This window comes from Polyodon spathula, chromosome 3 (assembly GCF_017654505.1).
Source record: "Polyodon spathula isolate WHYD16114869_AA chromosome 3, ASM1765450v1, whole genome shotgun sequence".
In the NCBI taxonomy this organism is placed as follows: Eukaryota; Metazoa; Chordata; class Actinopteri; order Acipenseriformes; family Polyodontidae; genus Polyodon; species Polyodon spathula.
This window is the reverse complement of record NC_054536.1, coordinates 48,527,473-48,544,726: the sequence shown is the minus strand read 5'-3', so window position 1 is coordinate 48,544,726 and position 17,254 is coordinate 48,527,473.

Below are 17,254 nucleotides of genomic sequence, written 5' to 3'. Positions count from 1 at the left end.
TACTATTTCAGGGCTCCTTTGCTATATCATTTGATTAATACTTGATCTTGTGGGGCTGTCTTCTGTAGAAACTGAGGAGGAAAGGCTGGCTATGGCTGCTGCAGTAATGTATAACCTCAAACGAACACGGATCACTGAACAGCAGTCAATGGTTGACATGGATGTGCATGTGCAGGACAGTATACTGATCGGGAATGACTTCAATCTGACATTGGAATTCAAGAACAGCAATGGACAACGCCAAACTTTGATCATCTACATTAATGGAAACATTGTGTTCTACACCGGGGTCACCAAAATGGAATTTGTCTAAATCACTTTGGAGTCTCAGCAGTGTAAGTTGCCTGTGATGTCTACAGCTTTGACTATTCCAATAAGGGCACTTTCACCCCTCGTTCTCTTTATTTGAATCGTGGTTCACTTGCAAACAAGCTAATTTTTTTAGGTTTGCTTCGGTTCGTTTTCACACCAGAAAAATAATAATATTAATAATAGCTTGTTGTGACAGTGTGGTGAGATACAAATGCAGCAGGAGCTGGTTTACTAAACTCGGATGAAGTAATAATGTCTGTACAAACAGTACCACTGCCACATGAAAAATGGCCCCTGGACTAATTTTCATACATTAACCTATGAGAAATGGTCCCCCCAGACCAATTTTCATTATGAAATCTAGCCTCCCCCCACCACCCGTTCCAACATGAAAAATGTTACACACCTTACGCAAAATTCAATCCCACATTTTTTCCCCCCAGACAGTTTTTCATAGCTTATTTGTATGGGTGGATAGGGGGTATTTTTCATTGGCTATCATGGGTTATCCTATGAAATATGGTCAGTCTCTTACTGTCACGGAACTAACGGTCCCACCCGCCGGTGATCGTTTGTCATAGATTTTAAATATAGCCCCACAACACATTTCTTAAGAAATGTCCTTCTATTATTTTGCTGATTTAATTATGTATTAGCCTTTGGTCTTACCAAATACTACAGATAACTAAACACTGCATATCACATTCTGACATGTTTCCAACTATTAGCAATTCATTTTAGTCTACATTTCATCACAACCAGGCTGGTTTTGTTGCGTTTTGGGATAATTGAGTATTATGAAAAGCATTTTGCGGTGGTATATTAACATCTGCACAAACAATAAATAAATATGTATTTCTCATATGTTGTTGCTTACTCAGTCGGGGGGGGGGGGGGGGGGACAGAAAAAAAACGAATCTTGCAAAGTTATATCTTAATTTTAAACCATGAAAATTAGTCAGAGGCAGGGCACTATGAAAATTAGTCTGGAAGGAGCATTTGCCAGAGGGGACCATTTTTCGTTTGACACCGCTTTGTCTTGGTACAATATTATCCCTGTGAATGTATATGGCACAATTATAAAAAAGCCAGACTCTCTACATGAGCTAAATAATTATTGTCATTTCACATTTTTTCTTTGACCTGTGACAGTTTTGCTATTCTTAGTTTTGCTTAAAGAACAAGCATGCTGCAATAGTAAATCTCAAACACTGTTTCGCTGAACAAGCCCTGGGTTGTGTACATGTGACTTCATGGTATTCTTGTCTGGTATGTGTGTTTTGACAAGCTCTGCATTGCGTATGTGCAACAGAGGGAGATACTTTTCTTGGTGCTTGTAGAGAACTGGAATATGATTAGTTTCACATTGCAAGAAGTGACAAACATCCAAGCAAACTGAGATGACCATTTCAAGTGATCTCAGTTGACTCGGTTTGATGTGCATCACGGTGTGATTACGTGGTTCTCGGAGATTTCACATATATTTCAAAATGAATGGAACTGCACTTCAATGAACATCAAAGAGTAACCCCAACTAGATGTGAAAGTGCCCTTATCGTACACAAATTGTGCTTTGTGTAGGGCCGACACTTTTCTTCTGCAGTGGCTACCCTTATAAAAGTTTACCACAGTAATGTTGCAGTGTTGCCATGCCTTTCCCATGATTACTATGCATTTACTAAAGTTTTACCATGTTTATTTTTATTTTTATTTGCTTTACCATACCTCTCTGGGCTTTGCAATGCTTGTCTATGCTTTAGCATGCTTTCACTATATTTAATACACTGCTATGCTTTTACTATGGGAAACTTTTAAAACGGTCCAGAACTCTGGTAAGATTAAGTTATACTGTCTGCCTTTTTCAATTAGCTTGCAAATAAGTGATTTTTTTCACTGCCAACAGTATTCCATGATTGCATAGTAATAAAGAACACTCAAGGCTATACATTATCTGTGTGATAAAAGCGAGGCAGAAAGTGACTAAGATTACTGTTTTGTGCACCCCTCTATATTGATTGTTAAATTCCTATTTGTGCTTTTTTTTTTATATTCCTTGTAGAATCAAGGAAGTACATAAACGAGCTGGTAGAGCAGGCAGCTCTGCACTTCATCATCACTGGAAGTGTCAGTGACAACAAGTAGATTCTCACAGCACATCCTCCCTCTGCAGATCCCAAGACTCGCCGTCAAGGTCAGATATCAACTCATGGCCCTGGTAAACAGACGTGAACCAGGCAATGAAAGAAGCCTTGTGTTTAAGCTCATGTCTGCTTAGTAAAGTATTTTGCCTTTAATTTTCTTTTTTAAAGCTGAAAGAAATCTACTTTCTCAATAGTGTGTAATTATTAAGAATAATTTATTTACCCGGGACCTTTTAATTAGGTTTAACAACATTAGTCATTGGTAAATGATCAGGAAGAAAATACCAAATAGTAGAAATAGATAGCTGCTGTAGAAATTGTCTTGTATTAAAGCTGTAAAATAGAAAGAAAGGATTATAAGAAGGGGGTTTGTGGATAAAAGTATATAATGCTGATACATTAGCTTGGGAGTTATATTTGAGAATCATTACCTAGACAATACATGCTTTTCTTTAATGAATCTGTTATTTTATAAAGCAAGGTCATTTTTAAATTTCAGTAACTATTTGGTAGTACGTGCGATATGGATATAAAACACTTGTTTGGGTTCTCTTGAGTATTGCGTTCAAAAAATGCAAATCAATCTATTTAAGCATTGCATCTTTCCAATAGCTGTATTTTCAAAACTATTTTGTTAGGAATGCAAAGTAAATGCATACTGTACATTCAACTTGAAATGTAAAGAAAAAGTGATGACCGTTTTAAAAACTGCGTTTGTGACTCCCTTTTCAATTGTTGTGACTCGCATAATTCCTACATCCAGGAAATCAGAAGTTATGAGGTCAGTTTAAAATTACATTTCAGAAGCTGCATCTAAAATAATTGAACCCCAAGTGAATGTCCCATAAAATTTGTGGCACAAGGTGTTTTGTGTTTTTTTTTTTTTTTTTTAACTAAACTGTGCTTTTAATTTATTCACCTCACCAAGGGCACTGGAACTAGGGGTGCTGGGGGTGTGGCAGCACCCCCTTGGCTTTGCATGGCTTCCATCATATAAAGGGGTTACAGTTTTGTTCAATGACTTTCAGCAACCCCACTTTAAAAATTGTTCCAGTGCCACTGCACCTCTCTGATTTCCTCTGCAGATGAAAGTTGTGCCAAAACTGAATGAGGAAATGTCTGTGACTGTTGAATTTACAAATCCTTTGAAGAATAACCTGGAAGATGTTTCCATACACCTGGAGGGGCCTGGGCTGATGAAAACCAAAGTGAAGATGCACATGTAAAAAACACTGCTGTGCACAAATTTTGTATATACTATTTGGTGGTTGCAGCTGAAGAGGACCACATTCTCGGGAGCTGTGTAGGTTGGGGGGATGACCTAGACAAACAAAGTTGAATTTCACCAATGGTACACCTTTCAAAAACTTTTTGAAGTTCTTATAAGTATATAGATATATACTATATCTATATCTATATCTATATATATATATATATATATATATATATATATATATATATATATATATATATATATATATATATATATATATATATATATATTATATGCCATATTATATATATATATATATATCTATATATATATATCTCGGTGGCAGCTCAGGAATGTCAGTCATCATGTCTTTTTCAATTGATAACATGGCTAATGCATTTGATCGTTCGGTTTTCATACTGTTTCTCAAGAAGGTTTTTATCCATTTCAGTGTTGAAGCACCTTTATGCCTCTGCTGTAGTCATTAGAGTGGTAATAATTATCTTTAGCAGTTTTGTAATCTCCAGAAATGTTTTCTCCAAGTTTGTTACATATCATCAGTTCAAGCATACTTAATGCATTTTCAGCACTTTTAAAATCTTTAGTTTCATACTGTTTAAGTCAATGCATAAAGAGGTCTTTCTAAGTATTGGATATGCTTGAACTGTTTCTTCTAGTACACTGTCTGGGAAAGCTACCTGATACTCATCAAAACGGTCACTCTGCAGCAATTTTGCAGCAACAAGGGGCTTTCTGAAGGCAACCCGTTCCTTGGCATGAGAGATAATGATGTCGCAAATTTTCAAGGCAGCTGTTTCACAATCTTCAATGGTATTTGGACCTCTTCTTTTTCACATTGGTGGAAGGTTCTCAGGGAGGCTGGATTCTAATGTTCCAAAAGATGCTTGGATGTCCTGAATGCTTTCAACAAATTAAGTGACCGCTGCATTAGAACATAAGAGCATAAGAAAGTTTACAAACGAGAGGAGGCCATTCGGCCCATCTTACTTGTTTGGTTGTTAGTAGCTTATTGATCCCAGAATCTCATCAATCAGCTTCTTGAAGGATCTCAGGGTGTCAGCTTCAACAACATTACTGGGGAGTTGGTTCCAAACCCTCACCATTCTCTGGGTAAAAAAGTACCTCCTATTTTCTGTTCTGAATGCCCCTTTTTCTAATCTCCATTTGTGACCCCTGGCCTTGTTTCTTTTTTCAGGTTGAAAAAGTCCCATGGGTCGACATTGTCAATACCTTTTAGAATTTTGATGTTTGAATTAAGTTGCCGCGTAGTCTTCTTTGTTCAAGACTGAACAGATACAATTCTTTTAGCCTGTCTGCATATGACATGCCTTTTAAAACCGGAATAATTCTGGTCGCTCTTCTTTGCACTCTTTCTAGAGCAGCAATATCCTTTTTGTAGTGAGGTGACCAGAACTGAACACAATATTCAAGATGAGGTCTTACAAATGCAATTACAAATTGTACAGTTTTAACATTACTTCCCTTGATTTAAAGTCAACACTTGTCACAATATATCCGAGCATCTTGTTGGCCTTGTTTATAGCTTCCCCTCATTGTCTAGATGAAGACATTTTAGTCAACAAAAACTCCCTAGGTCTTTTTCATAGATTCCTTCTTCAATTTCAGTATCTGCTATATGATATTTATAATGCCCTTTTTATTTCCTGCATGCAGTACCTTACACTTTTCCCTACTAAATGTCATTTGCCATGTGTCTGCCCAGTTCTGAATTTTGTTTTGATCATTTTGAATGACCTTTGCTGCTGTAACAGTGTTTGCCACTCCTCCTATTTCTGTGTCGTTTACATGCATTTCCTTGAATCCCAACTGCGTTCAATTTGAGAATTAATCTTTTGTGTGGGACTTTGTCAAAAGCTTTCTGGAAATCTAAATAAACCATGTCATATGTTTTTTTGTTTTTGTAATTTTGTTTCTGATACTTCTAGCATTTAGATAAATACATTTAATGGTTGTCTTACCTGAATTGTAGTCCTTGTTTTGATGCAGTCTCCCTTCTGTTTTTTTTTGTTGATTTCTCCCCCCTTCCTTTCTAGTTTAAATGCTTCTGAACCTGCTTCAGGATCTTTTCTCCATTAGCATCAACAGATGTGATGTTTCTTGCCTAAAGTTTCCCATAAACAAGTACAAGAAGTACAGCAACTCTGTCACTCAGGCTATGGCAAAAACCATTTTCTTCTCTGTGATGATGTCAAAGTCTCCTGAATCACTGATTGTTTGAGAACACTCCAGAAGATGTTCACGCTGTTCAAACGCTGTCCTCACTGCTCGACTATGAAAATTCCACCTGGTTTGAGGAGCAGTTGGAAGTCTTTTCTTTACGACTTCATCCAAAACAACAGTTTTGTTTGGAGAGTGAGAAAAAAATGTTGAAAAACCAGAGGAAAAGAAATTCTGAAACTTGACTTGCTGCTTGACCCATTATTAGATTTAGTTGATGGACATAGCAATGGACATAATGTGCATCTGGATATTTGTCCCTTACAAGCTTTTGGACCCCACCAGTCTCACTACGCATTACACTAGCTCCATCATAGCTTTGTGCAATTATTTTAGCCTTTTCACTTTCTTCTGTGAATATGGAATCTATATGTTGCATAACAGCAGTGGAAATATCTTCAGCATTTCCATGTTTCAACTAAATGAACCCAAAACAACACTCAACAACACGTCCAGTTTTGGGAACAGTGTACCTAAAAACTAGTACACTTTGCGAAATATTTGTAATGTCACTGGTTTCAACCACTTGAATAGTAGCATAATCAGTCTGTTTCAGTTCTTTTCACAATATTTTCCCTGCAGCCTAGGAGTTCATTTTGAACAGTCTTTAAGGTGCCTTTAAAGACGGTGACCATTTTTAAGTGTGTTTCCATGGCCTGTTCAATCTTTGAAACAAAATCTACCAGTTCAAGAAACACACCAGGATTAGATGTTTCATCATAACCTCATAGGGCCAATTCAAAAGCTCCACAGAACCTTATGCACCGTCTAAGTATGTGTCGGTTTTTAGACACTTCTTTATTGTGCTTCTTTATGGTGTTTCGGTAAGCACTGCTAAGCTGGACAGCAATATTCACTCTACCTAACATACCTAGATGCATTTCACATGTTTTATGAAACCTCATGCTTTTTTTGATTTGGAGGACAGATGTTGCAGGTCTGTAACTCCAGCTCTTGACCATGCTGCATCAGTGTCACCCCGAGCCTTAGCAAAAAGGAGACAAGGAAAGCAAAACAGTGCATTGTGGCTTTCACTTGCACAACCCCATGGCCTCGGCTTATACCAGGACTTGTTAAATGTTCGAGTGTGTGCTCGTCCTCTGTCACTGTTCACCTGCACTGATTTTAAAGGAGGTCTGCTGGGCCCCAACCTTTTGATTTGGAGTTTCTGCACTTCCTCCAGTGTAGCAAAATTATTTGCTAATAGAAATTCTACTGTATTCATGTCTTCCTAGAATATTAAAACCTGGCAATATATATATATAATAAAAAAAAAAAAACATGAAATGTACTGAAGTTTAAGGTCTCCCTAAATCCAAATTCAGGAAAACGTAATAATAATAATAATAATAATAATAATAATAATAATAATAATAATTGTATTGAAATACTTAATGACTTAAACCAATGCACCTCAAGAACAGGAAACAATAAAACCTTAAATGGAGTTCCTAATTAAGGGCAATGAATGAAAAAAAAATTATTCAACAAGTAGATTTAAAAAATGTATTTTCAGGAAACAGTAAATAATTAAGAAGAAATAAGAAATGGAGTTCAGAGAAAAACCTGCAAGTTTTTCAGAGAACTCTCGGAAATACTGAACAGCAGGCCAGAGATAAACCCACCACGGATCTTGGATTCAATGGGACCTACGGCGAGCTCCAGCCTGGTAAATAGCAATGGGGAATGCACTGAATACACCGACACTTTTGATGATGATGATGCTGGGTCAATCATGAATGGTAAGTATTTCTTCATTGTACAGCTTTCATTAAAATGATAAAACTTATATATATATATATATATATATATATATATATATATATATATAGGTTTTTCTCTGAACTCCACTCAAAAGAACGTATCTGATAGCCCCTTGCACCACAGAGATAACACCGACATAAAGGAGATATATAATGCATACAACGTTGCATATTCAGCCATTAATATAATTCTCTGTATTGTGACTAATGTAATGTACACGTCCTTGTTTGCTGCATTTACGCATGATCCAACACGATAGTTTCTTTCCACAGTAACCGACTACACTGTCAACACACGCCTTTATCCTATCTTATGCAATAAGTATAGTACCAACTGTGCTGCAAAAAATAAGATTGCCATATTTATGTTTGCAAATTTCCCAGATCAATCTCTTACATTGACCTCCAGGAATGCGGTGTTCACGTCACTGTTTACATTCTCGACAAGCACTTTTCGACAATTTAGGCTTCCTTTTCAGAAACATATGTGAACGCACTTAGGGCCCCTAAAACCTTAACAGTGAACGGAAATTTTGAGGCGGCCCAGAGACGGCCCAAGGCCGGCTCAGTAAGTGTGAATGGGGTGTGAGAGACAAAGTTTTGTGCAGTTTGTACTTGGCCTTGGTTATCTTGACACATGCGCACTGATCACTGTGTTCGCTACCAGGCTGCACTCCATCCAGACCTTTTTAAATCAATCATAACCAGTCCTGGTTGATGGTTGGTTGCTACTGTGCATGTGCACGGCGGGTTTAGCTGTTCGCATTTCAAAACGAACACAGCCCGTCTTCAGTCTATTAAACAGACTGGATGAGATGCATTGTTGATGTGCCAGTATCACGTGAGTGGGGGAAATGAAACGCACGTCACCCAGATGATGGGAAGCTCAATTCATTTACAAAAATGCGGGGGGTTTGGCGAACATGCAAACACTAAAACCAACCGCTACTGATTGATTTTATATATATATACAGTACCAGTCAAATATTTGACTACACCTGCTTGAGACCAGGTTTTTCATGATTATCTATACTTTTAACTGTATAAACTTGTCTATAAACACTTAATATTTCATTATATGATAGTGTACTTATATACGCTGATAATCATAAGTGTCAAGTTCAATGAAATGGTCACCCAGAGCAAGGGGATTTCAGTCTGAAGCCCAAGTCAGTTAAAAGGTCTGAAATGTGTATAACACAGTGTTAGAACACTGGCCTAAGCATAAAAGTGTCTTTGTTAGATGTTCTCTGAGTTAACTAGCATGTTACCTAATTAACCTTTTCTCACCAATTATTGTTAACAGGTGAGGGCCCATGATTGCTATAAAAATAGGTAGCATAGGCACAATTTTTCATTCCTGAATGTAAGGGAGCAGAAAATGACAAAATATGCTCAGTTAAGCAAAGAAATTACTTTAAGAAATTAAGGCCAATCTTTAAGACAAATTGCAAGAACTTTGCAAGTGTCTGTAATTGCTATGGCCAAGACCATCAAACAATTTGAAGAAACTGGCACTCATGACGACCGAACAAGGTCAGGCAGGCCAAGGGTGACCTCAGAATCAGAGAACAAGTTCATTCGAGTCACAAATCTGCAAAACCGGCAATTAACTTCCTCTGAAATACAAGCTCAGCTAAATGCTACTAGAAGTACAGATGTTTCAACATCAACTGTTCAAAGGAGATTACGTGAAGCTGGCTTAACTGGAAGAATTGCTGCAAAGAAACCATTGTTAAGAGTGCATAATAAGAGAAAGAGACTTGCCTGGGCCAAAAAACACAGAAATTGAATGTTTGAGGAGTGGAAGTCGGTCTTTTATGGACCAATGAGTCAAAATTTGAAATATTTGGGTCCAACCGCCGAGTATTTGTAAGACGCAGAGAGGGTGAGCGCATGAGTTCTGCATGTGTGGTTCCCAATGTCAAGCATGGAGGAGGCAGTGTCATGGTCTGGGGTTGCTTTTCTGGTGACAGAGTTGGTGATCTTTACCAAGTCCATGGCAAGCTCAACCAGCATGGCTATCATAGTATACTTCAGAGGCATACCATTCCATCAGGATTACAGCTAGATGGGCAGTCCTTCATTCTTCAGCAAGATAATAACCCGAAACATACCTCAAAGTTGTGCAAGAACTATCTGGTGAAAAAAAAAAAAAGTGAAGGACAACTCAATCTAATGACCTGGACTGCTCAGTCTCCAGACCTCAACCCCATAGAACTGGCATGGGACGAACAGGACAGAAAAGTCAAAGTAAAGCTACCCACAAGTGCCCTACATCTGTAGGAATTGCTGCAGAAGAGTTGGGAAGACATGTCGGGTGATTTCCTGCTGAAACTTGTTAACCGAATGCCTCGTGTTTGTGAGGCTGTTATTAAGGCAAAGGGTGGCTATTTTGTGGAATCCAAGATTGAGACAATTTTCAATTTTCTTAAACATTGCTTTGCTATGCCTTTTGTTTTGTATATTGTAACATGTGTTTTCATTTTCAAGTATTTACAGAAACGTATACGACGTAAAACAATGTCAATTATGAAAAACACCTAGTTTCCAGCAAGTGTACTCAAACTTTTGACTGGTAGTGTGTGTGTGTCTGTATGTATGTATGTATGTATGTATGTATGTGTGTGTATATATGTGTGTGTGTGTGTGTGTGTGTATATATATATATATATATATATATATATATATATATATATATATATATATATATATAATACACACACACACAGACAGTGAAAAAAGTATTTGCCCCCTGTCTGATTTTCTGCATTTTTGCACATTTTTCACATTGAATTTGGTCAGATCTTTTTGTGGGTTATAAAGTCTGAGAGAAAAAAATGACTTATTTTATTTGTTTGATGTGCAAGGTAATCAAACATGCAATCTTCAGGTGTGAAAAAGTTATTGCACCCTCTAGTTAACTCAACCCAATTAAAGGGATAATTAGAGTCAGCTGTTTGAATACTTTGGTTAACAATCAGGCCTGATTTGCCAGCCCTGCCCAATATAAATCCGATTAAATTTGGCCCTTACCATCAGAGTGAAGTTGTCATCACACAGGTTCTAGAGGCAGATCATGCCACAATTAAAAGACATTCCTGAAGACCATCCGAAAAAAAAGTTATTGATGCCTATCAGTCTAGAAAGGGTTACAAAGCCATTTTTAAGGCTCTGGGGCACTACCAAACCACTGTCAGGGCCAACATCCAGGGATCTGCAGGCCTCTCTTGCCTCGGCTAAGGTCAGTGTTCATGACTCCACCATCAGAAAGACACTGGACAAAAATGGGATTCATGGTAGAGTACAAGGCGGAAACCATTGCTCCTAAGAAGAACATGAATGCTCGTCTGAAGTTTGCCAAAAAGCACCTGGATGATCCTCAGAGCTCTGGAACAATATTCTATGGACAGATGAGTCAAAAGTGGACCTTTTTGGCCAACATGGGCCCCGTTATGTCTGGCGAAAACCAAACTCTGCATTCCACAGTAAGAACCTTATACCAACGGTCAAGCATGGTGGTGGTAGTGTCATGATTTTGGGATGCTTTGCTGCATCAGGACCTGGATGACTTGCCATCATTGAAAGAAGATGATGATCATTGAAAAATTCTGCTCTGTATAAGATAATTCTACAGGATAATGGATAGTGTGTGTGTGTGTGTATGTCTGTGTGTATATATATATATATATATATATATATATATATATATATATATATATATATATATATATATATATACTATATATATTATATATATAATACAATATGTGTGACAAAGTACTGACCCAAAAAGGCGAACTTAAGCACAAATCAGTTAGAGAAGAGAGACAACACATAATAATATCACAGTTAATCAGGACAGTGCCTGTTTGTTTATTATCTCCATGGTCCCAGGAAGATGGGTCATCAGATTTGATAGCAAAGTCGATACACAAAGAAGGTTTTCATACAAATAGGGTCTTTCAGTTGGCAGAGTAGTCCAAACAATCATACACAGTTATTCAATAATTCTCAGTTCAGTAATTCTCCCTTCCACACTCCGATCCAGCAAAGCTGTCTCACCTCCAAACACACACACACACACACACACACATATACTTTCATGAGGTTTTAGCTGTCCCTTGAATACAGGTGGCTGGGGTTTTTGTGAATTTGTCGGCCATTTTGTGTTAAGTGGTCAGCTATTTTGTACGATGACACAACCCTGACAAAATGTCCACCCGCACATGCCTCCCATTGATTACCTCATTAAGAACCTGACAGTCACTATATATATATATATATATATAATATATTATATATATATATATATATATATATATATATATATATATATATATCTACGACCCTGTTTACACTGGATTTTCATGTTCTTATATTCACTTATAATTTATATATTGGTTTGGATATTTGTTTGTTTTCAGTACACAGGCAGAGACAGCATAGCAGTAGGGGCAGGAGGCGTAACCCCTGTGTGTGAGCCTTTAATTTACAACAAGACATTAAAGTAGAAAAATATCACAGATGTAGAGAATACGTTGTGTAGGACTTACTTTATCCCAGTGAATTAACTACAGTCAGCACTCACATATCTGACCCTACAAAATGTTGACTTCAGTGACAGTTAAATGCGTGTGACACATAACTGATTATTTCATTTTGGCCCGTTCCAACCCTTGTATCTTTATCTGTGTTTTAAAATAAGTAGGCTTCCATTTCTGAATTAAAATACATCTTCTATTAAATATAGTACTATATTGGTGTTGTTGGTACACTACTATATTTTTAATAGAAGTATTTTAATACAGAACAATATGATTCTAAAAATATCACTTGCCAAAGATGACTGGACGCGTGGACTGTAATACAGTACATACTTTTAAATATGGTGTGTTTTGCAGTATGTAAAATTCCTCGTTAACAACCCAAAATGTTACCCAAGCACAGAACTTCATGAAACTTTGGAAGCTTTTTGGCAATCTTACTGTAATTAATCCAAATACAGAAATAAACACTGCAGAGCAAAACGTGAGCCAGCCATGAATTATCTCTACAGTTTACCAGCAGACAGAGATGAGGCCAGCTAAACTTTAATTGTGCTGTACTTTCGAGTGACTCTAGATAAACTTGTAATTTGTTAAGGTACAGCATTTTCAGCCAACCCTGAATGTGAAAATTGTATTTGTTATTTTCCAAGCATAGTGTTATTTTAATTTTAGCAACATGGTATGTTCCTGTTGATGCTTTAAACAACAGTAAACGATTCCATAAACTTTTAATTACTGAAAAAACTGGATTAGAGGTACTAAATAAAGTATGTAATTAAACTACGAAAGCAAAATCCTTATAAGAGGTATGTTTTTGTTTTGTTTTGTTTTTTTTCCAGCCTCACGCACATCTGTTCATCTTTGGGGAAATGTATAACCCATAATGTACCTTTGGTTTCAGGAACAACACAGTTAAATCTGTTTTTATCTGAAAGTAAAACCCAAAAGAGTTTCGTGTTGAAACCCTAAAAGCTTACCATGGTATTTTTGCATGGTGTTTTGGATAGTTTTACCATCCTTTTCCCACTAGGCATTTACCATATCTTATCAGTTTTTTTTTTTTTTTTATATATGGTTTACCATATCGTGCTATTCTTTACAATGCATAGGGGAGACCCAGGCTGGTTGTCACACTTTATTATTTTCCTCAATCTGGTGACATGCTGTGAGGGTCTGTTCCTCGTTATATTGAAGGATAACTCCTCACATACAAATTGATGTTTTTTTATTTCAGCATAACTTCATGCCAAATATGATATTTAGACAGCTGAAAATGTGCCGGTCACCTGTGACAACCTGCCCCAGACTGGGGTTGGTTGTCACAAGGTATGTTCTTGCTTTTACAGTAGACAATAATGCAACATTTTTTTTTTTTTTTTTTTTTTTTTTTTTTTTTTTTTTAAATAACAAAGTTTCTACTGTGTACAATGACAGAAACAGTTGTATTTTTACTTTTTATGTGAACATAAAAAATACAGACCTATGTATATTTGAAATGTTGACCCATGCTACAAAATAATACCACAGCCTCCACAGAGGACAAACAGTAAATAATTTAAATAAGCATTACAGGGTGACATATCCCACATTTTGGTGTTCTATAGGATTTGCATGAGACAACCAACCCCCAAAACTATGTGACAACCTGCCCCAACCAGACTTTACATGATAATTTAATTCTCTCAATACTACTGGGAGAACCTACTGGTGTTGTTTTTTACACCAAAAGATAGCCAGTATCTGGTTCTATTCAACATGGCCACCAGATCAAACAAACTCCAATACTATTAAGAGTTATAACATAAATAACAAGATGTGGATTTTTTACTTTGTGTATGAAAAAAATGAAATATATGCTAACCTTTGTTAGATGGAATTGACCTCAAATTACAAGATGGTTGATTTGCAGAGAGTAGAACACACATTTCACTGTTAGTATCACCTGTCTGCGTCATCTACTTTCATAGCTATGAGCACTGTGACAACCAACCCCAGTCTGCCCTACAGGTGTTTTACCGTGTTTTCACTATGCTTTTTATAATTTGCTGTGCTTTTACTGTGGTTAACTTTTACAAGGGAAATGCCGCATTTGACATTTTAGACAGTAACATTTCTTCGTTCGGTGTAAAGGTTTAAATTCCTTCTTCATATATTAGTCTACATCCAAAACCCTTGTGAGGTTGTCACTGTAGTTTGGAAATTAATACAGTTCTAGAATCCTAAAATCTATTTAAAGACGTTAACATACACTACAGCTGCTGAGCTGAATCAGCCGTGGGAGTCTTCAAATACTACTTCGCAGAGGTTGTAAAGATATATTTGAAACTGCGAAGTCGTGACTGAGGAACAGTAGGCTAATATATTAGTTTTATGTGAAGCAACCAAACTTTTATTCATGCGCGTTCTGACTGGAATGGCCACACGCCTGCACACGCTCAACAACCCAAACATCTACTTATTTGGTTTTATGTCTTCTGTTTTGTATTAGAAACAGTTGCAACTAGTGTCTGAATTTTCCATCAACTGACAAAGACCTGTGCTTCCAATTGTTGAAACTTACCGTAGTTGACTTTTTAACGGGACATAAATGTCTATAGGCTAGGTTTGACTTAAAGCACTTTACTACACTTTTTAATTTGTTCAATGCTATGAATTGCCACAAGGGGGCAGAAATTAACTGCGAAACAAGGTAAGTTTTTTTTTTTTTAAATGGTACTGACCAAAGTGCAGATACCGTTTGTTCTTTTCCAGACTACTTTGCAGGAGTTTTTCGTTTTTAACAGGAGATTTTATGGATTTTTGATTGTTTTATTTTTGTAAGTTGAGATTGTTTTTGCAAATAAGGCTTACAGCACTTACAGTGATCACTGCATGTATTAACAAATAATATTCTGGTCTCTACCTCCTGTACCAGGTTGGGTTGCAAATCATTTTGCAGACCAGATTGGGGCTTAGTGCCTGCGTCCTCTTTTATTTAGCCAGGGTACCTAATTTTTAAAAACCCAAAAGCCAGATCGATTACACAACTAGAAGAGACTTGTTCCTTTCCTCTGCTTAGTTGTAGTGATGGGCTGGAACAAAAAACAAATAGACATAAAGGACAGAATACGATCTATAACACGTGTTATTTAACTGTAGTGTGTGAGTGTGTTTTCTTTTGTGTGTGTTTGTAATTATACAATTAATAAGCACTTCATTTGATGCAGTTGTCCTTTCCGTTAGGTTGTATGCAATTTCGATAAAATACCACATTTTGTTAATGACAGATGGACCCTTTTTTGGCATATAGGCCTACTATTACAGTTATTAAAAACAGACCACGGTTGGCATACGACCTTCTGAGAATTTTGCCCAAAGTGTTAATTTTAACACTGGTAAGTGGGAATGGGAAAAACATTATATGTGAAGTTTGCAATACTGTTATACAATAAATATGTAATGCTGAAGATGATATTGATGTGTCATGCTTTTCAATTAGTGTTGGCTTGTCTGAAACACAAGTGTTTTGCATGTGTCTGTAAAAGTCCTTTACACAAACAGCTTATACGATTGTCCCAGAGCCATCCATCTAAATGCCTATTATTCTGCAACTACTTTAAATGAACTGTCAGGGGACCTAATTACACAGCAGTTGTGCGGATATGTGTGGCTGAGGGGCAGATCTTTTCTTCCTGGACCTAGCAAACCGATTTCACTCGTTTCTTTCAAAGGATTTCCCTTCAGAGGTCGGGAAATTTTTAGTATTCTGTGGGACTTTCTGCGAGAAACCGTCTGTGGCTTTCTCTGGGCCCAGTTGATGTCACAGCAGGGGTGAGGGATTCCTTTCTGAAATGTGAAGTGGGGTCATTCATCCTCATCCTTTTCTGCTCCTCAGTTTAATCAATTATTTATTAAAACTTAAAAAATCTAAAATACCTTGTCTCAGTGTATCCCTCAGGTGAAGTTATGCATTTGCTAATGAAGTAGTTCTATCTATCTATCTATCTACTCTTGATGTCTGGCTGTCGCTGTGTGTGAGGGGAGTGCTTGCAGCGTGTGTGTACAGTGAGGAGCTCAACGTGAGTGAGGGGTTTTCGCCCCTGTTATTTTCTCTTTTTCTTTTTCATGTTTCATCTTTTATTTCTTATGTGTTAGGTTTTTTAAAACAAAAAAGGTTTAATAGTTGGGTCTTTAATAATTTTCGTACATGATGGCCAAAGTCTTATTAATCCCGAGGGGGTTCAGTTTCTAACTTTGAAAATATAACACAGAGAAATAGCATAAAAGTTGTAGTAGATGTGTCTGTCCCGGTTGAGAAATGTGTGTATGAACTTGGAAAGGTAATTGGGTGTGAGAATATCAAGTCTGTGTCACATATGAATAAGGTTGTAGTAGTATTTCTGAGTAATGAAATATTAGTTTCGGAAATGGTTCAGCAGGGTTTGGTTATTAATGGAGTGTTAGTGTCTGTTCTGCCTCTTGCGGCTCCCACCAGGAAAATAACAATTTCAAATATTCCGCCTTTTCTGAAAAATGAACTTAGAGAGAGAGAGCTAAGCCATCATGGTCAAATAATGTCAAGTATTACAATGATTCCTCTGGGTTGTAAATCCTCAGAGTTAAAGCACGTAGTTTCTTTCAGAAGATAGTTATATATGCTTCTGAATGATCCGACTGGAGAGCTAAATGTAGTGTTTAGGTTTCGGGTAGATGGTAGCAAATATGTAGTGTTTGCTTCTTCTGATTTAATAAAATGTTTTAAATGTGGCCCTAAAGGGCATATTGCAAAGACCTGCAAGACTGTAGGAGAAACTAAAAGCAAGGGGGAAGAAGCCATTGAGGTGAGAGAGAGCGCAGCTGAACCGGAGAGTCAGGTTGATGGTCCTTCGGATCACAGTGCTGTAGATGGAAGAGCAGAGAGAGAGAGGCTGAAAAACTCCAACCTGGTTGAGCTGTAGGAATCGTCTGAAATAGACAGGAAGATGGGAGAAGCTGTGATTGAGGCTGAGGCTGGAGGGATACCTGTGATGGGGGTGT